This window comes from Podarcis erhardii, assembly GCF_964252035.2.
Source record: "Podarcis erhardii genome assembly, chromosome: 1".
NCBI lineage: Eukaryota > Metazoa > Chordata > Lepidosauria > Squamata > Lacertidae > Podarcis > Podarcis erhardii.
Genome location: NC_138497.1, coordinates 36,399,568 through 36,415,364, shown reverse-complemented (window position 1 = coordinate 36,415,364; position 15,797 = coordinate 36,399,568). Strand labels below are relative to the sequence as shown.

The window sequence follows — 15,797 nt, the reverse complement described above, 5'->3', positions numbered from 1 at the left end:
ATAACTATGGTTGTAAAGGGGAAACCGAACACTAGCAGTTCAAGAACTAACATCCTCTTCCTAAATAATAATCAAGTTTTTTTTTTTACTACTGGAACATCTACTGAAGCATTTTTTATCTTCCTCTTAGGCTATAAGGTAATGACATAATGATCCCCTCCAAGATGCAAGTAGTGACCACATAATGATTAAAATGAATCCTAAAGACTAAGAAGGAACTTTTCTGCTGCCATAATATTGCTAATATGAACAAATATTCCTTAAATATTTAAGGAAATAAAGTTAGTGTGATATCCAATATTACTTAGAGTAGACTCAATGCAATCAATGTACTTGTCCATAAGTTACAATGAGTCTACGCTGAATATAACCAACACTGACTATTACCCTAATAAATTTTGGTTTAAAGAATTCCGATTGTTGCTGTTTTCATTCACCTTGACACAAACATCCCTCTAACAAACTGCCTATTTGTAACAGAAAGGGTATGTATATCAGTGAAGAGATACCAACAAATGTGGCAATTACAGGCTACACTAGCAGCACTCTTTTGGACTGCACTATCCACAGCTTCAGCCCAAGCCAATTCATATTTACTTAAAAGTTTCACTGACCTCAGAGCTGCATCTTTCTAACAGAACATACCCTAAACTCCCAAGAAAGTTGTCCAGATGCTCCAGACCTTCTCAGTGAGCAGAGAAATGATGTCTACTGCCACTGCTATTCCACAGGCAGAAACAATCATCCACAGTGAAGGACAAAGGGAGACATTCTGTGGGTATGTCAGTCAAAACCCTGACCCACAGAATCCTATGAAATCTCACTCTCATGAAATACTCCAAGAATGGTGGCAAAACTATGCCAGCCCAGGAACTAGTGTTATTCCCACCCCCACCATAGCAGTCCATGGGTGGGAGAATTTAAAAAACCCAACCTCAGTAGGTAAAAGTAATAGCCACTCCTCCCACCTTATTCACTGGCAGGCAGAAAGCAGCAGTGATTAGAAAATGGTGGTATCTCCACCACATAATATCCCATTACTACTGTGGGACTGAATGCCTTGTTGGTAATGCCCCATTTCTTGGGCAAGGTGCTGGAGTGGCCACCTTTAGGTGTTCTTAGAAGAATCAAAGTATTTAGACCAATTTCAGTCTGGCTTCAGGTCAGGCTTTGAAACCAAAACAGACTTGGTTAACCTGATGAATGAGCAGCTTTATGACAGAGACAAGAATAGTATGACTCTGTTGGTTCTCTTGGACTTTTAATCAGCTTTTGATACCACTGACTATGGTATCTTGCTGGACCAATGCTGCAGGGTAGGGGGTTATGCTGGACCAACTCTACAGGTGTGGTGTTATGGTAGCTCTGCTTCTACCTGCAGGATCAATTACAAAGGGCTGCATTGAGTCTTTTGCTGTTCCCCATAGCAGCTGCGCTGTGGGATACCACAAGGATCCATCTTGTCCCCCAAGATATTTATATCTATATGAAGCCATTTAGAGAAGTCATTAAGGGATATGGAGTTGGGTACCTTTGGGATAGTGATGGCATGACAACCACTTCTATTACTTCTGTCATCTAAGTCAGTGGAGGGTGTGCAGGCGCTGGACCACTGTAATGAACTAGATTACAGTCAATAAATTGTGACTGAATCCTGGAAAGATGAAGGTCCTCTGGGTTGTTGGTTCTCATGTTGGGGAATGAGGCAGACAGCCTGCTCTAGATAGGAATGCACTCCCTTGAAGGAGCAAGTTTGTAGTCTGGGAGTAGTCCCGGGTCCATCTTGTCACCAAAGGTCCAAATGGCAATGGTGGCCCAGAGTGCTTTTGGTCACCTTTGGCTGCCTCACCAGCTACAACTGCTCCTGGAAAGGGATAGCTTGGACACAAAAGTGCATGCTCTGGTAACCGGTTTACTGAACTACCCGGTATTTTGAAACTTTTTGGCATGGCCTTCCAATGCAATGGAGAGATCAGGGAATGTATTTTGAATGCTATACCTTATTGACTTGATTTACATCAAATTATATCTTTCTATATATGCACTAAGCTATGTATGCCATTCCCACTGCTTCTGGGCATTGCTTACTTATTTATATGTTCCTTAAGTTCTGTTCTTGTTGTCATTCAATTTTTAAATAGTTTTTAGAGATTGATATTAATCTTTATGTCAATGTTGCTTTTAAAAAAATATTTTAAAGTTTTTTTAAAAAAAATTAATTGGTCTCAGCGATTTGATAGGCTACTGATAGGGATTACTATCTTAATGTACTGCTGATACGTTGTATTACTAGGTTTTTTAAAAAATCTGATACACATCGCTCTTTCTTATGTATTAAGCCACTTTGGGTATAATTTGTTATAGAAAACCAGTATAAAAACTAATGATAAGCTGAAAACAGCTGAAAAATTCTTATAATTCCCTTGTACTTCAAAAGCTAAATGCTATCTTTATTGCCATATTAAAGTTTCTTACTCTAACATACAGGTAATTACCTATTTTTGTAAACCTGAGGCTGTTCCTGGATCAATATAACCACCACACACAAAAGCAGTTTGCTGAAGTAAATATGCCCTTTCACACATTTGCTTTTATCCTTCCATAAATGAATTATATTACAAACATGGAAAAAGTTAACTGTACAAAGTTTCTTCAGTGCTGAAGTATTAGGGAGAGGAAGACTCTCTCCAGAATTGTGCCTTTAAAAAAATATACTGTTGGGCAAAGTCTGCTTGTGTGTTTGCTTGTGACGTGTTAGCAATTAATAATGTTACCTTTTAACAACATTTGGGGGAGGGGAGCATTCCAGAAAAAAACCAGCCTTATGATGTAAAATACTACCCAGTTACAAACAAAGTTACATAGAAACTAGTCAAACTTACTTTCAACTTGGTCTGCATGAGAGACCAAACTAAAAACAATAGAATAATTCCTGCAGGATGAAAAACCCCAGGTAACAACAACAAAGTAATAAATGTGGGGGAAGGGGCCACACTTTTGTGGCAAAGCACATGCTTTCCACGCAGAAGGGTTCAGTCCGTAGTATATCCAGTTAAAAGGCTCTTAGGTAACAGGGCTGGAAGTTACCCAAGACTTTGGAGAACCGCTGCCGGTCAGAGTAGATACTACTGGGCTACACAGACCGACAGCCTGACCATGAGGTACCTTCACACGTTATTTGCCGACCTTCTACGACGAGACTGAATAAAGCCAACGCCAGACAATACAGCCAGGGATGTCACACTGACTTTTACAGATCCGGCTTGCAATCCAACCCCACCCGCAATCCTCCGAGAGTAAGCCCCGCTGAGCTCAATAGCATTCCCTCCCGAGTAGACACGGTTAGCATTACAGCCCCGAGTCACAAAGGAGAGCCGAAAACAACGTAAGGCCACAAGCTCAGGCACCGAGAGGAAGCCGATCACTTCCCCTCCACAGGGCCCGCAGCCCAGGGCTCGAAGCACCTGCTCGCCTCGCCTCCTACTAGGCCCACAGGCCCCAACCAGATCTCTTCGCGGCAGCCCGGACAGGCGACCCCGCTGGCTACCCTCCCGTCCCCAAACCCTCCGCTTCCCCAGGCCTACCAAGCCCCGCCGCGCCTGGACTCGGCGTGGCCTCTCTCCAGCCTCCCCGCTCCAGCCGCCTTCCCCACACGGACCCCGAAGCCCAGCCCGACCCACCAGCGGCGGAGCCGTCCCGGAACCGCCTGCCTCGGAGCCCCAGCTCTCCCCGCCTCCTCTTCTTACCCGGGCCGGGCCGCGGCGCTCGCGTTGTCTGGCAGCCGCAGGCCTCGCAGGGTGACCCGGTCAGGCGGCTTAGGAAAGGCCGCGGCGAGGCCCCGCCGCGCTCTTGTTTCCTCCTCCGCGCTGCCCGAGTGAGTGACTCGCTCGCTCTCCGCGGCGCCGCAGACTTTCTCCTCAGACGCCGCCGCCGCTGTGGCCGCCTCAGCTTCCCGGCGTCCTTCGCTCACCTCCCTCAGTCCATCGCCAGGCAGCGACGCACCCCGTCCATCTTGATCCTCCCGGCACAAGAGTGGGAGGGGGAGGGGGACGGGGAAGCGAGCGCCACAGACATGAGAGGGGGAGGAGGAGGAGGAGGAGGAGGAAGGGGAGCGGGAGGGGGAGGAGCCCGCCAGCCTCGGAGTCACGCTCGGTCGGACTCCGGGAGCCGCGCGGGGAGATACCGAGGGCCGGCAGAGGGGGCGCTGCGGAAGCCAAGCTCGCGCCGGCGTTTCCTACGCTCTTTCCTTACCCGCCGCCGGTTACTTCTCGGACTGCTTTTCCCTCAGCTTCCTCGCCTCTCCGTAACGTTGGGGATGCGTCGAGATGTGTTGAATTGGAAGCAGCAGCAACAGGAAGCGCCCTATCGCGTTCCTCAGGGCGCAATGGCGAACTTTTATTCTCCCCCCTCCCTCGTTAAAAACGAGGAAGAAGCGACCTCCCCTCAGATCATAGACTACACATGTCTCCCCACCCGCCTCGGCCCAGCTTCTCCTGGCCAAAGAGGAGCGAACTTGAGTCGCAGCAGCAGGCGAACGAGGGACTGGACGTGAGGAACAGAAATTCCTCTTCACACGAGTCGCCATTACCTTGCGGGATCCGCGGCCCACTGGCTCCTGTGGCTTTAAAGCGGGATGTGAGGGGGCGAGTTTATTAACGACAACCAAGTTTCTTGGGTGAGCGCAGGGTCCTCCTAGCTGTAGCTCGGAGAAAGGGGTCGCTCCCCTCAGGCCCAACAAGCCTGGGGAATGGGCAGGGATTATAAGAACTGCAGTTCCGCTGGGGAGGGGGACTTCAGAAGGGAAATGCGGTTGCCTTCATTATATATTTTTTATTAAAAAAAATTTTTAATACTATGATTTATACTCCGCCCTTCTGGGGCAGTGAGTGCACCTGGCCATTTGGGTCAGCAGGTTGTTCTCCAACTGCATGTACTGCACACTGTCTATTTAAAGCACATTGCCCACCACCAGAGACCAGTGGCGTAGCGTGGGGGGTGCAGGGGGGACCAGCCGCACCGGGCGCAACATCTGGGGGTTAGGGTTAGGGGGCGCAAATCCACAGGTTAGGGGGTGCAAATTACTTGCCTTGCCCCGGGTGCTGACAACCCACGCTACGCCACTGCCAGAGACTTGTGGGAACTGTTAAGGGTGCTGGGAATTGTCACTCTAGGAGGGTGAACGACAATCTCCAGGGTTATTTGTAGGAAAAGGAAAAGTGCTTTAAATGTAGGAGGGGGTGTACACAGCCTAAGTCAGAGATAGGGTGACCCTCCAGATACTGTTGGGCTCTTAACTCCTATCAGCCCTATCCAAAGATGCTGGAAGTTGGGAGTCCAACAATTATCCCTAGTCAAGGTGGTCCTGTAGTGTTTTCTCCACTTGAAGAGCCAATCTATGTGGGCAGCAAAGACATCACATTAGAAGGGCAATATAAGGAGTGCTAATTTTACCGCCCAGCATTTAATAATATTTCCTATATTCCTTCTCCCAATGTGCTCAGGATTCAACTCTCCTCACCACAATCCTACAAAACAATTTATACCAAGGGACAATGAGCGGCCAAGTGAGTTTAATTAATTTATTTTATGTTATTTAATTTAATTAATGGTTGAGCAGCCATTTGAGTCTATGTGTCTCCAGTCTAAGCCTTATCTGTCTGATGCTACACTGAGGGGTTGAGGTGGGTGACACCTCCAGTGTTTTGGACCACAAATGAAGTATTTCTCAGGGACACCTACATTTCTGACTAGCTCACTGATTCTACATAATATTAAGTAATTGAGTGTAAGTTCAGTTATATACAAAGTATATGTAAATATTAACAAAACAAAACAAAAAAAACCAAACAAGGACAGGGCTCTTGCACCTTGAATGTAAGAGGAGAATTTTAGCAGGTGTAGCTTGTGATGCAATTAGCTCTTCAGTACAACTATTAAAGGTGCAGGAGTCCTGCCCTCTTTTCCATCAGCCCCTCCCAACCAATATACAGTTGTACCTCGGGTTAAGAACTTAATTCGTTCTGGAGGTCCGTTCTTAACCTGAAACTATTCTTAACCTGAGGTACCACTTTAGCTAATGGGGCCTCCCGTTGCTGCTACACCGTCGTCGTGCAATTTCTGTTCTCATCCTGAAGCAAAGTTGTGTTGGATGAGTTTCAGTTGGTAAGGTTCAAGGTACTATTTCTGGCCCAAAGTACCACTGTATGCCAAAGGCACAAATTAAAAGGAGGGAGAAGCTGTCCTAATGAGGTTTTTTTTTTTTAAAAAAAAAAGACTTTGGAGCTTGCTGCATCTCTCCAAAAATGGGAAATGGAAATGGCACTCTTTATGGAGTAATGTAGTATGGCCAAACCGTTAATTTACAAGGTATGTATATTTCTCAAGCAGTTCCAGGGGAACTCCCAAGCAGTTAAAAAAAAAATAGTTAAAATGAACAATTCTCCAGTGAGCACATGTGCTAGTTATGTTCCTTCTCTCTTTAGCATAAAGGTTGATGGAAGCAGAGAGTCCATATATGTGTGACTGCAGTCAGTGGCAGAGCTTCATGCTGGGGGGGGGGGCGAAGAGCAGGCGGGGCAGGGCGGGGCTGGTGTGCATCATGGGGGTGGGGCATGCTGCCTGCAGGGGCATGGCAGCCGCGATGGCACTCTACTGGGATCTCGCTGCCAGGGACGGGGCGCTCCCCCCCCCACTCCTCTTCCTCTGCCAGTGACTGCAGTTCCACTCATTGGTAAGGATTTCAGAGGCTTCCAGTTTGCTCCACAATTGGGAGAGAACCTAACCATTTCAGCCTCGTGGACTCATGGGCAAATTGGAATGTAAATCTGAGCATTAGTCTCTGTCATTTACACACCAGCAGAGCCATGGGGACAATGCAACTACACTATGTAGAAGGCAATACAAAATAATAATAATAATAATAATAATAATAATAATAATAATAATAATAATATATGTAGAAGGCAGTTCTCTTGACACCTCATTTCATTGTATATTATTATTAATAATAATTGAATTTATATACCGCCCTATACCCAGAGGTCTCAGGGTGGTTCACAGAAGAAAATAAAAATATAAAACCACAAAATATATAATCAAAATAAAAACAACCCAATAACCCCCCCCCCCCGCCAGAATAACCCTTACATTTTAAAAGGGCATAGGATGCCAATCAAAACAACCAAAGGCCTGGTTAAAAAGGAATGTTTTTGCAGTAATCTAGCCTTGAGGTTACCAGAGCACAGACAACAGTAGGCTATCCCTGTCCAGATAGAGGCGTAGCTGGGCCACCAGGCAAAGCTTGATGGAAGGCACTCCCAGTCACCTGAGCCTTGAGCAACAGCAAAGGATCCAGGAGTATCCCGAATCTACAAACCTGCTCCTTCAGAGGAAGTGTAACACCATCAAGAGCAGGCAATCTCCCACCTATCTGGTCTAGGGAACAACCCACTAACAGTGCCTCAGTCTTATCTGGATTGAGTTTCAGTTTGTTGGCTCCTTCAGTCCATTACCAAGGCAAGATACTGGTCCAGCACTTTCACTGCCTGACCTGCTGATGTAAAGGAGAAATAGAGCTGAGGGCCATCAGCATACTGCTGACAACGTACTCCAAACCTCCTAGCTGTTTCATGTAGATGTTAAACAACGTGGGGTATAGGATTGAGCCCTGTGGAACCCCCACACTGAAGGTTCCACAGGGCTGAAAAGCATTCCTGTGGCCTGGTCAAAGGCCTGGAAACAATGCCTTATGAGGAACGGCTAAGGGAGCTGGGCATGTTTAGCCTGGAGAAGAGGAGGTTAAGGGGTGATATGATAGCCATGTTCAAATATATAAAAGGATGTCACATAGAGGAAGGGTTGTTTTCTGCTGCTCCAGAGAAGCGGACACGGAGCAATGGTTCCAAACTACAAGAAAAAAGATTCCACCTAAACATTAGGAGGAACTTCCTGACAGTGAGAGCTGTTCGACAGTGGAATTTGCTGCCAAGGAGTGTGGTGGAGTCTCCTTCTTTGGAGGTCTTTAAGCAGAGGCTTGACGACCATATGTCAGGAGTGCTCTGATGGTGTTTCCTGCTTGGCAGGGGGTTGGACTCGATGGCCCTTGTGGTCTCTTCCAACTCTATGATTCCCCAAGTAACACCCTTGGGGAACGGCCATCCAAGTAGGACTTGAACCACCGCAACGCGGTGCCACCCACCCATAGTTCGGACAGTTGCTCGAGAAGGATACCATGGTCAAAGGTATTGAAAGCTGCTGAGAGGTTGAGAAGAATTAACACATTTCCCTTGTCTCTCTCTCTCTACCGAGGTCATCATACAGGGGGACCAAACCAGTTTCTGTGCCAAAACTGGGCCTTAACCCTGATTGAAATGGATCCAGAAAATCAGTTTCTTCCCAAAGCTCCTGGAACTGGTCTGCAACCACTCGCTCCAAAACTTTGCTTAGGAAAGGGAGATTAGCAATTGCCCAGTAGTTGGTTAGGTTTTCCGAATCCAGGGAAGGTTTCTTAAGGAGTGGTTTTACCACTGCCTCCTTCAAACAGGCAGGGACCACCCCCTCGTAAAGAGGCATTGATCACCTCCCTGGCCCAGCCACCTGTTCCCTCCCTGCTGATTTTTATCAGCCAAGAGGGGCAAGGGTCTAGAGTGCAAGTGGTCAGCCTGACTGATCTGAGCACCTTGTCCACATCCTTGAGCCTTACCAACTGAAACTCATCCAACACAACATGACTAGACTGTGCTCTGGACACCCCATGAGATTCATCTGCTAGGTTTTGATAGATGCAGGTGATTTTATCCTCAAAATGCTTTGCAAACAAGTCACAGTGAGGTACCATTGGTTCTATCACCTCCTTTGGGCCAGCCTGTAAAAGGCCTCGTACAACCCAGAAAAGCTCCTCCGGACTGCATAATGATGCAATGGAGGCAGTAAAGTAAGCCTTCTTTGCTTCCTTCACTGCCACTAGGTAGGCTCAGGGGTTATCATGTCAATAGCCTGAGCCACTCAGTTGTAAAGACATTACAACTTTGACATTATGACATGCCTATGTGCTTTTTTTTTTGTTTTAAGTATTTTAAGATACTCCCAGGAAGCAACCATATGCCATAATGTGTAGTCCCTTCCTAGGGTATTGTATGGGGAAAATATATGCCTCTGGAGAGTACAGTTGCAGTACAGTGCAAAGAAGCCAGTCCAAGGACTACCTCATAAGTAAAGGTACCCCTGCCCGTATAGGCCAGTCTTGACAGACTCTAGGGTTGCGTGCTCATCTCACTCTAGAGGCCGGGAGCCAACGCTGTCCGCAGACACTTCCGGGTCACGTGGCCAGTGTGACGAAGCTGCTCCGGCGAACCGGCACCAGAGCAGCACATGGAAACGCCGTTTACCTTCCCGCTATAAAGCAGTACCTATTTATCTACCTGCACTTAAGGGTGCTTTCGAACTGCTAGGTGGGCAGGAGCTGGGACCGAATGACAGGAGCTCACCCCGCTGCAGGGATTCGAACCGCCGACCATACGATCGGCAAGTCCTAGGCGCTGAGGTTTTACCCACAGCGCCACCCACGTCCCTACCTCATAAGTACCTGGTTTTTAATTATTATTTTTTAGTAGAACTGTTCAGTGTTCACTCTTTTATTTAAAAGTTTGCACATGAACAGAGTGTCCTGGACTCATTTTTGCATGTAGGAGAAACTGACACGGGACAGAAATAGGCTGTTTCATTCATTCCTACACATGAGGCAACCACAGCCTTGAGACAAACAGTTTTCTGCAGATAGACCCACCATGTGAGACATATTTTAACAGTGACTATATACATAAATTGTTGTTTGTTTTCATTATTGGTGAATGTATACACACCATCATTTTTAATATGTCACAGAATTTCCCTCAGCATGAAAGAGAATGGGCAAACCTTGTTCATATATGGTTGGGTACATTGGATCCCCTCAACTGGGGTTAATGTGTTTAGGAATGAGGGGTAAAAAGGTTGGAGGTTAGTTAACATTCTTAATTGTGTGTGGTTAAATCTGCATAAAATAGAGCACCCTTTAATTTTTTTTCTTGGTGTTTATTGTGAACTGCCTTAGGAAGACCTTTGATCATGACATGCATTATAAAAAAAAACCCCTAAATAATCAGTAAACATTGTGTTACAACCTTCAACGCTGCAGTTCTGAACATGCATTATATGAAATATAGTTTCTGTTAAATTAATGGGGCATAATCTGCTGATCATGTTCTAGGGTATAAATTGAACTGTCATTCTAGTGTTAGGATTTAGCTCACTAGTTTTAAAACCTGTAATCTGTGGTTCTGAGATCCATCATTAAGTAGGAACCATCTACTCAGAACATTCTGTATATAATTACTCTCTGCGATTTGCTGTGAAAAAAGGCCACATTCAGGCACACTGGGTCATCACAGTGGCTCTTTTTGTAGAGTTGCATGACATTTTTAGTGAGGCCATTAGTCACAAAAGAAGTTAATAATATAATTAACATAAGATTATAGTTTATTTAAATAGTGGTGACTATGTGGCAGATCCTTCCTGTAGTCACCAGGAAAATGGAAGTATGCAGAGAACCTGAAGACAATGGCAGTTCTTCCACCTCACACAGGACCAGGCAGTCACATGTCACTGTCCTAGGCAGACATCATTTAGGAAGTCTTTAGTTACTCTGACTGACATGTGATGTGTCAATATCATTATAAGTGTAAAATAATGCTGATCTTTAACAGCAAGAAGTTATATTTTAATTACCACTGAATGGAAATTGGGAAGATATGTGGATTGTAAAATATTGTACAGTGGTGCCTCGCAAGACGAAATTAATCCGTTCCGTGAAGCTCTTCGTATAGCGGTTTTTTCGTCTTGCGAAGCAACCCTATTAGCGGTTTAGCGGCTTAGCGGCTATTAAAGGCTTAGCGGCTTTTAGCGGATCAGCTGATAAGCGGCTTAGGGGCTTAGGAAAAGGGGGGGAGGGAAAAAAACCCTGCAGGAACTCGCAAGACATTTTGTCTTGCGAAGGAAGCCCATAGGGAAATTCGTTTTGCGAAGCGCCTCCAAAACGGAAAACCCTTTCGTCTAGCGGGTTTTCCGTCTTGCGAGGCGTTCGTCTTGCGGGGCACCACTGTATATGACATGAAGTATGTCAGAGAAAGCAGAGATTAGGGATGGTAGAGGAAATTAGTTCACTTTGCATTTTATTTTGAACCTACCACATTCATGCTTCCCAAAACAATATGAGAACTGAAACACAGTTCTCATAAATTTGTACTTCTCCAAATGTTGTGATGCCGCATATGCACACAAAAGTGTATATTGGTGAAAATCATGTGCAAAATACACTCCATTAAATGTTTTGCAAAAATCCCACATACTGGACAACATATAAAAATGTGTATATTAGGAGACATGAACACAAAGATGCATCTGATTGTTCATCTGGACTTCTTTTCTTAAAAAAAACCCAATAACACATATGTATCTTTTCCACAAACAGGAGTGCAAACAAGATTGGATCAATTGAAAAGAGAGAGAGACTGCAATTGACATTGCTCTGTGGAGTGTTCTGTTTAGTATTCCAGTCAGTTATGCCATCCTCCAGGATAGTCCATTCCATTCCCACCCAGTTTCCATCACCTGCCCTGCCCACATCATTGGTCAGCATTCCATGGCTACAGAGCACATTCAGTCTCCATTCAGCTATTCTGGGTTTTCTTTAATGATCAGGGCAGGGGAAGCTGATTGTAATGCCATCAGCTCCTGTTTCAGGTTCCAGGACAGAACACCAGTAAATATTAACTTAACTTTAAATACTAAATCTGGTAAGACACAAACCTGCCTACCTAAACCTAGCACAAAGGATTGATAGTGTTCCTGTGGATGGAGACTAATTTATGAGCTGGGTGGACTGGTGAAACATGGAGATGGGAGTAGTAAATTGGTGGCTTGAGGGGAATTTGTGAGGGTAAGCCCAATGGAACATTTGTCCTTCTAAACCATTTGGCTTATAAACCAAAATAAATTTCAGGCAGTAGGTAGTAGGTTACCAGGGCCTATAGAAAGGCGTGAGCCTTGTGGAAAACATTTTGATCCCACTGTTGGCGAGGTTAGCTGTTTTATAGCAAATTCAATCAAGAAGTTTAAGTACCCACTCATTTTTAATTGTTAAATAGGACAGAGCTGGAGATAAGCGATTATCAGAAAAATATTTTAGCTTAAATCTTATTTATTGATGCATAATTAAAATGGGGCAAAACCTACCTGAGATAGAAAACATCAGCATTTATTCCAAATAGTCTACAGTGAAGCAATTAAAAGGCACTGTGGAGTTGATGCTTTTTACCATGTCACTTTTTACTGTCAATCTGCCATTATTCAAATGATAGACAGTTGTTTTAAAAAGTAAAACAAATTGGGATAAATTATTAAAATGGCATTAACAATACAAAATATTTTTATTTTAATCCTTTGGATTTTAGTTTTATTTATATGCCCCAAAATATCACAAAAACAGTTCCTGCCTCACACACTTTACCAATTAAATTTGTGCCATTTTTAAATTTTAACATAAACATTTTCATTAGTCATATTTCAAAACACTGCATGACTGATGCTTCTGTGTATCAAACCATTCCAGGATTCAGAAATCTGAGCATGGTAGAGGTACCCTAAATGACCCCATAGATCTTAGCAACATGGCTTGGAATGACAGTTTTCCAAGTGTAAGAAGAAGAAAACACATTTATTATACTTGTGATCAAATGCTTAGCAATTTTGTTTTTCTGTACTTCTGCTTTATTCCTACCTAGCACTGAATGCAGAACATCCACCTTTTCCATCTTATCCTTAAATTAATCACCTTACAATTCATTTTCTTAAAGAAACAAATATTTCAATCTGTTGTGCTTTTTCACAGAAAAAAATCATTTCCTGTTTCAGATTATTCTTGTTACAGTCAAAAGGATTAGCTACTTACTTGATACTTCCACTGAAAGGGTTACACAGTATACCGGTAATGTCTTATTCAGTCCAGATGGCTTTTCAGACATCTTCTTGAAAAAGACTTTTATCCAGAAAAGCAAATCCTGCGTTAAATCTTTTTCATTTAAAAAGGGGGTTTGGGTGAAACTTCATATTAAGATCCCAGCAGTTCTCTTTCAGTTTAACTCTTGTAAAATCCTAGAACATGCCTGAACATAGGGTCAACTTTGTGGCTCTTCCATCGTGTCACTGTCTGTAATCTTGGATCCCGGTAATCACAAGTGCAGCTACGTCAGCTGTAAAGCACACTGTTTACCATTCACCAGCTTGTGCAATGTGCTGCAATGAGAAGTGTGTTAAAGGTTGACTATTACATTCTTCAAATGTTTTGATTAGTCATGTTGCTGTGGTTTCTGCCTGAGGACTGTATGCAATGTAAGTTTTGAAAGTGCACTGTATTTGAAAACATCAGTCTAGTCTTTATATAGCCATTTCTGCTCAACTTCCACTTTCAGACATAACTAACAGCATCTTTCAGACAGGATCTTTTTCTGCTTAAAAAGAATCTATAATTGAGCAAACGTTCTATAGATGTTGCCTCCTCAAGCTTGTGAGTCCAGCAGACAGGAAGTGAACTCCCTGCTTAAACTTCCTGCTTGTGCCGGGCTAAGAGCTGAAGTGATGAGGAAGGCGTCAACTTTGACCTCAGCCAATCAGGAATTGCAAGAGGATGACATGCAATCATTCTGTGAATGCAGACCCACACTTATTCTAGGATGACTAACACTTTTTCTGTAGTACAGCTTGGCTTGCCTAACCACAATAGCTGCACATGCCCTGTGGAACTTTTGACTTAGGGTTTTTGACAATTTCAAAAACAGTTTTGAAAGTGGTATTTAGCTGTAGTTCGGTGAAGGGGGGTGAGTCAGTCCCTGTACTTGGGAACAGAGAGCTGGTCAAAGGGAGAACAGAAACTCTTTGTTAGAACAACACCACTTTCTACCAGTCGATGTTTCCAAGCATGATTCAAAGCACTGGTTATCATGCCCCACAAAGCCTTATATGACTTCGTTTCAGTTTGTGGGACATTAGCAGCCAAACCTAACAAATGCATATTATTGCTAGTTAACATGAGAAGGGGCCTAGTCCACAGAGCTATATTGCTAGTAGGCAGATACTCAGACCATTGAAGTACAATTGGTAGGGAGGGCTCTATATGATGTCATTTCCCCTCCTCTCCTAGAGAGGAAGAAGCATTTGGAATTCTTATTCTTCTCTCTTTTCCTTTGACTGGCATTGGTACAGACATGCTTCCACTTGCTCCAACTTTATGCACATTCCTGAAGTGGGTTATGCGCTCTCACTCTCTCTCCCTGTGTATTTGCTGCTGCCTTTGTTGTAAGCCAATGCATGATTATCATCCCAGCAAATGTCCATTCATTTATTTAAGGAATTGCAATTATGTGTGACTGGCATTTACTGCTATATATGCGGTATTTCTCAAAAGCACAATTTGATGAACATTGTGTTCTCATTATATTGAGGACGCTGATAAAGTATGTTGAAATTCATTGCCAACCAGGCTGTGTAGGATCACAACACTGAAGGCTTTCTGAAAATATCTGGATACTTCTGTTTTTTGCAGGCTGTATCTCAAAGGAAGACTTAGTTTGCAAGTCTGTTTTATTTTGTTGGTGTTGGCTATAGTAATCTGAGTGTCTACTTGTTTTATTATTTGTTGGTTTCTAGCATTTCACTCATCAGTATTTTCTTTTGTTTTTTTCTGTGTTTTATTGGAAAGTTTTGTATGTTATGTGCTTATTTTTAACTTAAATGTTCACTAACTTAGGGGAAACTCTGAAAATCAGGGTGCACATTTATTAATAAAAATTTATTAAGGTTTCAAACAGCATTTCAATAAATGCTAAAAACAAGATTTTGGGATACAAAGCCTTTTCCAGTCTCTTATCATTCTTGTATCACCAATCTGTTGATTTCTAGGAAGTCTGCACTGTGAACATTGTGAGTTGATATCCATGAGAACATACTGTACATATGTTAATCTGGTCCTGCTCTTTCTTCTGTCTCTGAATTAAGGCCCTTCACATGGTCACTGTTTTCAAAGCTGCTCTCTGTAAGGGTCAACCTAGATATGACATGAATTGCATGGATGCAACAAGGTTTTTGTTGCTGTAGTATAAATAGCAACCTATTGAGTGCAGGGTTGGGCAAGTGAAGTTTATTCCTGCCTCTTTATTCTTGCCACAGCCTGATCAAAGCCACCTCTCTGCATCTGCTGTTTGCTATTCCCTTCTGCAGTACTGTGCAAGAATCATTATGCAGCACATTGAACAAACAAAAGTAGTGAATATCAGAAAGAAAGCTCCTACCACAAATAGCAACAAGAAAGGAAATTCCGAATAAACATCAGGAATAACTTTTTGAGAGTAAAAGCTGTTTGACAGTGGAACAGTCTCCTTCGGGAGGTTGTGGACTCTCCTCCTTTGGTGGTTTTTAAGCAGAGGTTGGATGGCCATCTGTCTTGGATAGCTGAGGTTCCTACATTGCAGGGGGTTGAACTAGATGACCCTTGGGGTCCCTTCCAACTCTACAATGCTATGCTTCTATGATCCTACTATGATTTCACAGTTCTTTAAACAATTGAAAAATTCATGCAGCAAGGAAAGCAATTCAACATTAATAAATCTGATTATAATCAAATATATTTATTGAACATAGAACATTGTAAAGTTTAAAAAATATAAATTCATAATTTGTACTTGTTGTTAATATACAGTGGTTCCTCG

The 15,797-nt window shown here is 43.6% G+C and overlaps 1 protein-coding gene and 1 long non-coding RNA gene across 13 annotated transcripts in view; one reads left to right on the top strand and one right to left on the bottom strand.

Annotated features, from left to right (window-relative positions):
- The window catches only part of HECTD1 (HECT domain E3 ubiquitin protein ligase 1), a 64,895-nt gene extending 51,353 nt beyond the window's left edge, over positions 1–13,542 (bottom strand). For 4 of the 12 annotated variants that reach the window (XM_081857492.1, XM_081857493.1, XM_081857495.1 and 1 more), the window contains exon 1: positions 12,986–13,540. The gene's annotated coding sequence lies outside the window, so the exon portion shown is untranslated. Of the gene's footprint in view, positions 1–3,746; positions 4,008–12,985 lie in introns of those variants that run through there. The other 8 variants (XM_081857503.1, XM_081857499.1, XM_081857500.1 and 5 more) reach the window with 7 other exon arrangements.
- LOC309344898 overlaps positions 4,159–15,797 on the top strand; it is a 34,576-nt gene continuing 22,937 nt past the window's right edge. Inside the window, exons 1-2 of the long non-coding RNA XR_014157927.1 lie at positions 4,159–4,675; positions 5,502–5,564. This is a non-coding gene — a long non-coding RNA (uncharacterized lncRNA). The remainder of the gene's footprint in view (positions 4,676–5,501; positions 5,565–15,797) is intronic.